The sequence below is a fragment of the Suricata suricatta genome, chromosome 3 (genome assembly GCF_006229205.1).
Source record: "Suricata suricatta isolate VVHF042 chromosome 3, meerkat_22Aug2017_6uvM2_HiC, whole genome shotgun sequence".
Lineage (NCBI taxonomy): Eukaryota > Metazoa > Chordata > Mammalia > Carnivora > Herpestidae > Suricata > Suricata suricatta.
Genome location: NC_043702.1, coordinates 81,769,036 through 81,779,118, shown reverse-complemented (window position 1 = coordinate 81,779,118; position 10,083 = coordinate 81,769,036).

Below are 10,083 nucleotides of genomic sequence, written 5' to 3'. Positions count from 1 at the left end.
ATGAATGCCAAGTCAGAACTCGAGGTATATAAGGAATTTAATTTTTCTACAACTGAATTTATTTTCTTTTTTGAGCTTCCTTTCCCTATGTATTGCAAGTTAAATTCACATTGAGTAAAGTCTCCCATCTCTAAACTCAGTCCTTAAGAAGGGAATACCTGGTGGTAAGACAATATGGTAAGAGATGGGTGGGGCAAGAGGAATCAGTTCCAGGTTGTCCGCATCCAATCACAGTGACGTCTTTTGAGACGTAGAGAGTAATGTGACCTCTGCTCTTCAGCACATGCATGCTGATGTTCTTTTCTCCTTATTGCAAACCCTAGGCCTCTCCAGTTCAGCTCTCTCACAAGAGGTAGGGTGCTCTTCTCTGGCTCACAGATGACCTTTATCTGCTCCCACTGTGGGATTTCTGGAAATACGCTGCAGCCAAGGTCTTTCTATCTATATGTTCTGTGAGGCCATTTTTGCTACTGCCTGTTTACAATAATGGGTAGTGGATAACTCTGAATCTTGTTGGATCCCTGGACTTCCTTTAGATTTTAGGGTACATTCACCTTTCTCTAACACCCCTGACCCTAAGCAAGGTTTGTATCAACCTCACCTTCCTCTTTGCCCTTCCTCAACCTGTAGAATGTTCTTTGTATTATCTGAGGAGATCTTCTCTTACTTATTAGGAGTCAGTCCAAGTCTTGTCAAAATTTTATTGCACAATACTTTAGTGTTCATGAACACAATAATCTGATATTCACTGGCATTCCAAAGTCCTTTTCAAACTGATATTTTCTGTTCTGATTTATCAACCTTCTCTTGACACAACTGATGCCCTGTAGCCTAGCACACAAGGGAGAGGTCATGATTATAGGAGATAACAGGGAAAGTACAGGCATTAATATTAAAAGCTTATCCAGCTATTTGTGAATCAGCAAGTCATAACATTTTTAGACTTGGCCATAACTGACTTCCTAATAATTTCTACCATTTACCTTTAAAGTTTCTAGAGCTTTCAACACGAATCCTGTAGCATGCCTTTGCACCTTTACTTCCATGACTCCTTCTCTCTGAAACAACCTTCCTCTCCCTCTTTGCCTGAACAGTTCCCCACTCACACGGGAAAGCTTAATGGAAAAGAGCTGCGTTCAGGTCTCAGATATTTAGCTTCACCACTTACTCTATGTGACATGATAGACAAATTACATAACCTCTCCCTACCTCACTTTCTTCATCTGCAAAAGCAGGTATAATAAGAGTGCCTTTCTCAAGGGTTTGTTATGGGAGTTAAATTATCTGTATAATATATATAATATATTATGACATAAATAAATTATATATAACAAACTATATATATATATAGTTATATATATAAAATGGTATAGTGATAGTAGGCACTCAATAAGCATTGGCTATTTTCACTTCCTTTTCAAGACTCACTCGTCTTCAGCCTCCTACTTCTCCCGTTCATCTGCCGTGGTAGTCATCAAGTCTGGAGGCCATATCATATCCCCTGAAGGTGGGGAAAAAGAGGTTGGGGCATTGACTGGAAAGGGCTTAGGGTGCACTTTCTCAGAGAGCAGACTTTTACATGTTGTAGAGTAACCTCTTGTTCATATATTTGCTGCAGTGTCTTATGTTGAACAAGTCTGCTTCCTTCTCCAACCACACATAATATTATAAATCCCACTTCTGCTACATTAGCCCACCAGGAGTGGCTAGGGAGTGAATGTGGAAGGAAGAAAAAGATTTGTACTAAAATCCTATGAAAACTAGTACTGCTCTCCATATTTTTTCAAAGAAAGAAAAAAATGGTTAATTGAGAAGGAATGACCTAGTCAAGTTCATAGGCCACATGATAAGTAGTTAAATCATGACTCAGTTCAGCTCTTAAGACTTCTATCATCTTGGTGTTTAAATGTAATCCCACTTCTCCTGAGAGTGTGCCTTCTCTGAAAAGAAAAGTGGTATCTATGCATAGAAGATAGAAGATTTTAGTTCTAGAAATCAGACCCTGGCTTCTCCCACTGCTCTTCAGGACCTGCCTGGCTTGTTTGGGTTGTAATCCAGTTTCTTAAAGCCTTACTATTAAATTTACTGACTTGCATTTTGTCCCAAAGTCTCAAATTTCTTTCCTCGGATACAGTTTTTATCTTAAGGCAAATCCTTCATTTTCTTTGCACAAAATTCTGGGGCCTGGATATCATCTAGTCTTCGGGTAACATCTTCCAGATTTGTTTTAAGCTGATTACATGTTGCTGAACAATCAGATTTTCTGCCCTAAGCAGCACAAAACCAAGTGATGACAGCGCTGGCTCCTGGCCACCAGCAATGTGATGATGCAGCATGGGTCTTTGATAGTCCCGATTTGATCTTGGGTGATCTCAAATGGCTACATACCCCTAAAGAGCGAGAAAGGGAGTCTCCCTCACGTTGCAACACATGGTGTGAAAGCTCATCTGTTATGGCCATTTGTGCCATCCCTGTTTCCCCTCTTCTATGCTCAGTGTACCTTTTCACATTCCCTTTGTACAAGCCTTACATTTTTATAGACTTAAATTTCTAATTGAGGCTTGTTAAGTGTTTAAACAAAACTACTTTACAAAATGGAATGACAGTGGAAATGTAGGCAGAACTGGGCATATGTATTTGGGAAATCTGAAACCTAAAATGTGAAAAATCTTGGGATAGGTTTTATTTTTCTGGTCTAAGTGTTCCATTCAAGTCTCCCCCTTTCGTTTTGTCAGTCTGTCATTTCCTGAGCTGCAGTTACTGATCCATATGCCAATGCACGATGGTGATTCCTGTAATTTGGTGTTTTTCAATCTCCCACAGTAGGGGCTACCTGTGGATGCAGTAATGTGTACCTAGAATAATCGGCTTTATTCAGCTTCTCGGTACCTGCGTGCAGAATTCTGGAAAGTCCTCATGGCTTCCGCCATACAGAATGGAGCACTACTAGGAGAGAACCCAGGGAATGAGAAATGACAGTCAAGCAAAAGGTTCACTGAATTTTATTAAATTCTTACCAGGAGTAGTGTTCTGGAATAGAAAATGCAAAGGACACCACATTTAAAACTGTCAGAACTTCAGTTTGAGGAAAGCCAGCATAATGAAAGCTAACTGGAAATACTGAACATGACATACACAGTATCAACATAGCTCTGGAGGAAACTATTTCTGGAAAGGATTAGGAAGTAAGGTGGCTTGAAATGATGAGAGGATGCTTAAGAAATCTGGAACCTAAACTGAGATGTGAAGAGAGAACAGGAGCAAGACATATCAGAAGCAGAGAAAAGGACATTTCAGGTGAAAGAGAGACAAGAGCAAGATTTCAGAGTAGAAAAGTTTGAAGGATGGGTGTGGGAAGACTGAGGGATTAAGTTTGGTTAAGGGGCTCACACAGGTGACAGTGCCTGCCACCCTGTAGGATTCAAAACATCTGTGAAATCCACAGGGAAGGGTTAAAACGATGGGTTGATGTCACATTATGATTCATGGCTAGTTTCTCTGTGCTTTTTCTAGTTGGTTAAAGGTGATTGTTAATGTAATTGAAGCTATACATGGAATTTTAGCTTAGGCTTTCTAAATACATGCCATACCCTAATCTTCATCTGCCATGGACAGAAAAGGTCATCACAAAGGGAACTGGATGCGATCAGCTGAATAGGGGAGATTAGAGGCCTGTGCTTTCACTGGAGAAGAACCAAGGTATGTAAGACAGCTCTAGAACATCCGCCTGCTAGTGGCCCTGTGAAAGCCAGCACTCTGGAAACCACATTCTCTTCCAGTTTTGCTAATGAGGGTGCCAACATCTTGACTGCCAAAGTAAGAGGAAGTACCCACCATTAGACTGGCCTGTTTGACCTCTTTTCCACTGGGTTCTAAACTCCCCAAGATAGGAACTAGCCTCACTGTTAACCCTAGCACCCAGCAGAATCCCACCTATTTGGTGCTGACTAGATAGCTGTTGCTTGACCTGATTTCTCAAGATAGGTCTTGTGATTCTTTAATCCAGAACAAGTTCTTTAATTGCCTCAAGTCAAAAAAATGATGGACTGAGACCAACTAAGTTTACACAATGGATAGGACTGGACTCCCCTATGTATATATTAAACTGTTAACACCTACAACTGAGTAACAATAGTGTCACCAATGCCTTCTCCTCAGGAATGGATGAGAGAACAGTATCTAGTTTGGACTCCTCTGAATTTCTCTACTTGATATGTTTTGAGAATTTGCTGATGCTATGTCTGGTTCAAAAAGGGGTCATTTCCCAGTGTTTGCAGATTTTCCAGATTTTTGTAATTGTTCAAAGTTTATTTTTAGAACCATCTTGAAATTCCAAGGCATTTTGTTCTCTCCAGTGCTGTGCAACATGATTTTTATTAATCCCTTATTGTCCTGGAAATGACCAATTTGTTTATGTATAACAACAGCCTTCACCTGGGATTGCTGTAATTCCCATAGCATCCCTAGTATTCTGGATTTTGCAGAAGTAACAGGAACGTTCTGTTATATCTTGATCATTTTCATGACAAAACAATTTCTTGATTGGAGCAGAAAGATGATATTTATCATACTTTAACTTAAATCATCTAAATGTGATGCAAAAAGTATTTAGAAAAATAGGAGTAAGCAGAACAACAACAAAGAAAAACTACAAAAAATTCTTATATATAAAAATCTCTATTATTTGTTTAAAAAGATACATTTTATTATAATATACTTAAGAAATAAACAGGGGAGCCTGTGTGGCTCAGTTGGTTGAGCGTCTGACTTCAGCTCGGGTCATGATCTCATGGTTTGTGGGTTCGAGCCTTGCCTGGGGCTCTGTGCTGACAGTTAAGAGCCTGGAGAATGCTTTAGGTTCTGTATTCCCTGTCTCTGAGCTCCTCCCCTACTCACTCTCTGTCTCTCTATGTCTCAAAAATAAATACACATTAAGAAATTTTGAAAGAAATAAAGCAAACAAAAAATAACTAAAATCATAGTTACAAATATAATTTTGCTTTAATTTAAAATCAGAATTAAAGAGAAAATCCTGGAAAGAATGATGAAGAAATTGCTGAAGACCAGATACATTTCATTTTTTAATTTATTTTTATTGAAGTACAATTAATATAAAATGTTATATTCATTTCAGTGTGTAACACAGTGACTTGGTGACTCTATGCATTACTCAATTATCACCCTAAGTGGAGTCACCATCTGCCGCCATACACCATTACAGTATTATTGACTACAGTGTACCTAGGCTGTACTTTTCATCTCCATGACTTATATATTTTATAAATGGAGGTTTCTACCTCTTAATCCCCACCACCTATTTTATCCATCCCCCACCCACCTCCTCTCTGGCAACCACCAGTTTGTTAACAGTATTTAAGAGTCCGTTTGGGGTTTTTGTTTGTTTTGTTTTGTTTTGTTTTGTTTTTTAGTTTCCACATGTAAGTGAAATCATATGACTTCTCTGACTTAGAATAATATCCTTTGAGTCCGTTTATGTTGTCACAAATGGCAAGATTTCATTCTTTTTTTCTGGTTAAATAATATTACCGTGTGTGTGTGTGTGTGTGTGTGTGGTGATACACACACACAATACATTTTCTTTACCCATTTATCTATCCATCTATCCATTAACAATTGAGTTGCTTCCATATTTTGGCTATTGTAACTAATGTTGCCATAAACATGAAAACATATCTTTTTTTATCTAGTGTTCTAATTTTATTTGGGTAAATATCCTACAGTGGAATTACTGGATCATATGATGTTTCTCTATTTTGTTTTTGAGGAACCTCCATACCGTGTCCACAGTGGTTGCATCAATTTACATTCCTGTCAACAGTGCACAAGGATTCCTTTTTCTCCACATTTTCTCCAACTTTCAATATATCTTGTTTTTTTATTTTTTTGATACTAACCATTATGGCATATGATATATGTTTATGGTTTTGATTTGCATTGTCCTGATGATTAATTGTATTGAGCATCTTTACATTTATTTATTAGCCATCTGTGTGTCTTCTTTGGGTCTATTTAGATCCTCTGATGGCTTTTTAATTAGATTATTTGCTTTTTTGGTGTTGAGTTACATAAGTTTCTTTAAATATCTTAAATGCTAATTATCAAATGTAACATTTGCAGATATCTCCTCCATTTCATTAGGTTGTCTTTTCATTTTGTTGATTTTTTTTCCCTATGCAAAAGTTTTTAGTATAGTCTTATTAGTTTATTTTGTTTTGCTTTCCTTGCCTCAGAAGAGCTATCCATAAATATGCTGCTCTGCTAGTGTCAAAGAGAATACTGCCTATGTTTTCTTCTAGAAGTTTTATATTTTCACATTTCACATTTAGGTTCTTAACTCACCTTGAGTGTGGACTAAGGAACTGGTTGAGTTTCAGTCTTTTGCATTTAGCTGTCCAGTTATCCAGCACCGTTTACTACTGAATAGGGTGTCTTTTCTCTATCATATATTCTTGACTCCTTTGTTGTAGACTAATGGACCATATAGGTTCAAGTTTATTTCTGGGCTGTCTATCTTATTCCATTGATCTATAGGCCTATATTTTGTGCAAGGACCACACTGTTCTGATTGTGATAGCTTTGTAGTACATCTTGGAATCTGGGATTGCTGTGTCTCCCGCCTTTTTCTTCTTGCTCATGATTGCTTTGGCTATTCCAGATCTTTTGTGGTTTTATAGAAATATTAGGATTTTTTTGGTCCCAATTCCATGAGAAATGTTACTGGCACCTTGATAGGAGTCGGATCGAACCTGTGCGCTGCTTCAGGCAGTACGGACATCGGAACAACGCGCATTTTCATCCGTGACCAGGGTGCGTCTTATCACTTATTCTTATTCTTTATTTAAGTTTACTGGTTTATTTTTGAGAGAGAGAGAGACAGAGAACGAGAACAAGAACAAGCTGGGAAGGGGCAGAGAGACAGGGAGACACAGAATCTGCCAGAATCTGAAGCAGGTTCTAGGCTGAGCTGGCAGCACAGAGCCCAATGCAGGGCTCAGACTCACACACTGTGCGGTCATGACCTGAGCCGAAGTCGGATGCTCAACAGACTGAGCCGCCCAGGTGTGCCTTATTTTCATTATTAATTGTTGTCTTCAATTTCTTTCATCATTGTCTTGGAGTTTCAGAATACAAGTCTCTCACCATCTTAAGTTTATTCTTAGTCACTCTTTTTGGTGCAACTATAAATGGGATGGTTTTCTTAACCTCACTTTCTGCTACTTCATTATTAGTGTATGTATACAAATGTAACTGACTTCTAGATGTTAATTTTATATCCTACAACTTTACTGAATTCATACTAATATTTTATCTCCTTTAATCTAATATATTCAAATCATATTTTTGGTCATACCTTTAGGATACTATGGATATTATGAATACTATCATGTCATCTGCAAATAGTGACAGTTTTACTTTTTCCTTATCAAGTTGGATGCCATTTCTTTCTTTTTCTTGTCTGATTGCTGCATTTAGAACTTCTAGTACTGTGTTGATAATAGTGGTTAAGAGTGGACATACTTATCTTGTTCCTGATCTTGTTCCTGATCTTCAAGGAAAGTCTTTTAGCTTTTTGTCATTGAATATGATGTTAGCTGTAAGAGGCATGTTCCTTCTAAACACACTTTTTAGTTATCATATAAAAAGATGTGCTTTATAAAAAGATTTTTTTCTGAATCTATCAAAATGACCATATGATTTTATCAATTCTCTTATTGTTAATATGATGTTTCCAAATATTGAACCAACACTGCATTCCTGAAAACAATCCCATTTGGTGAAATGGCAAATGATTGTTGTATAGCATGGACATTGCGGTGGATGATTTTTTAATTTTTGTTGAATTTATGTTGCTAATATTTTGGGGTGTTTTTGCATCTATGTTCATAAGAGATACTGGTTTGTACTTTTTTACTTTTACTTTTTCTTTCTTTTTTTTTTTTTTTTTTAGTGCTTTTCTCTGCTTTAGGTATCAGAACAATGCTGGTCTCATACACAGAACATGGAAGTTTTTCTTCCTCTTTTTTTAGACCAGTTTGAGAAGAACAGGTACTAACTTTTTAAAATGTTTGATAGAGTTCAGCTGTCAAGCCATCTGGATCTGGGCTTTTGTTTGTTGGGAAATAATTTGATTGTGATTCAATTTCATTAGTAATAATTAGTCTGTTCAAATTTTCTATTTCTTCCTGATTCTGTTTTGAGAGATTTTATGTTTCTAGGAATTTATCCATTTCTTCTGGCTTGTCCCATTTCGTGACACATAATTTTTCAAAATAATTCTTTTATAATGTTTTACAGGTCTGTGATGGCAGTTGTTATTTCTCTTCCTGCAATTTTAATTTATTTCAGTTCTCTTTTTCTTGACAAGTTTGGCTAAAGGGTTATCAATTTTGTTTATGTTTTCAAAAAAAAACCTCTTGATCCTTTTTTTGTCCCTATTTCATTTATTCATGTTATGATCTATTATTTTCTTGTCTCTACTAGCTCTGATCTTGTTCTTTTTCTAGCTTCCTTGGGTATAAGGTTAGATTGTTCATTTGGGATTTTTCTTTCTTCTTGAGGTAGACCTGTATCACCATACACTTCCTTCTTAAACTACTTTTACTACATCACAAAGTTTTGAGACTGTTGTGTTTTTATTTTCATGTGTCTCCATGTATTTTTAAAATGTATTTTATATTTTTGGTTGACACATTTATTACTCAGGAGAAAGCTGTTGAGCCTCCATGTGTTTGTGTTCTTTCAAGATTTTTCTCTTGTACTTTCTAGTTTCATGTACTATGTGGTTAGAAAAGGTACTTGATATTATTTGAATATTCTTAAATTTGTTGAGACTTGGGGTTTTCTTTGTTTTTTTGTGTGATAGTTTGGTTTGTTTGGGTTTTTGTTTAACATATAATCTATGCTGGAGAGTGTTTCCTGTGCAGTTGAAAAGAATGTGTACTTTACTCTTTTGGACAGAATGTTCTCTGTAGATCTGTTAAGTTCATCTGGTCTAATTTGTCATTTGAAACCACTGTTTCCTTGCGACAATCTGCATGGATGATCTATCCATTGATGTAAGTGGGGGTTAAAGTCCCTTATTATCGCTATATTGCTCTCAATTTCTCCCCTTATGTCTATTAGTTAATTGCTTTATATTTAAATGTTCTAATGTTGGAAGCATAGACATTTACAATTGATATCAATCCAACAAGAGGATATAACATTACCATTATGTAGTGTGCTTTGTCTCTTGCTACAATCTTTATTTTAAATTCTATTTTTATCTGACATAAGTGTTGTTACCCTGCATTTTTCCACTCCATTTTCATGGTAAATGTTTGCCTATCTTGCACTTTTAGTCTATGTCTTTAGATCGATAGTGAGTCTCTGCATAGAGCTGGGGTTTGTTTTTAAATCTTTGAGTCCTCCTGTGTATTTTGATGGGAGAATTTAGACAATTTACATGTAAAGTACTTGTTGGTTGAGATGTACTTATTGCCATTTTGTTCATTATTCTCTGACTGCGTTTGTAGTTCTTTCCCATCCCCTACTTCTCTTGCTCTCTTCCCTTGTGGTTGATGGCTTTCTTTAGTGTTGTGCTTGGATTTCTTTCTCTTTAGTTTTTAATATGCAATTACATTAGGTTCATATATAACATTTTATGTATATAGCAATATACGTTAAGTTCATCACTGTTCATGTTTAAATACATTCCAGAAGCACTAAATTTTTACTCCCATTCTACCTTTTGTGTATATTATGTCATATATTACACCTTTTGTGTGTGTGTATATCCCTTGACTAATATTTGTAGGTATGATTTGATTTTTTTTTGTTGCTTTTGTGTTTAAACCTCCACACTAGTTTAATACGTGATTAATCTACCTTTACTATGTGTTTGCTTTTACCATAATTGTTTTATTTTATAGTTTTCTTCTACTTATGGCCTTCTCTTTTAACTTAAAGAATTCCCATTAACATTTCTTATAATATTGGTTTAGTGGTGATGAACTCCTTTAATATTTTACATCTGGGGAATTCTTTATCTTTCCTTCAGTTCTGAATGATAACTTCGTTGGA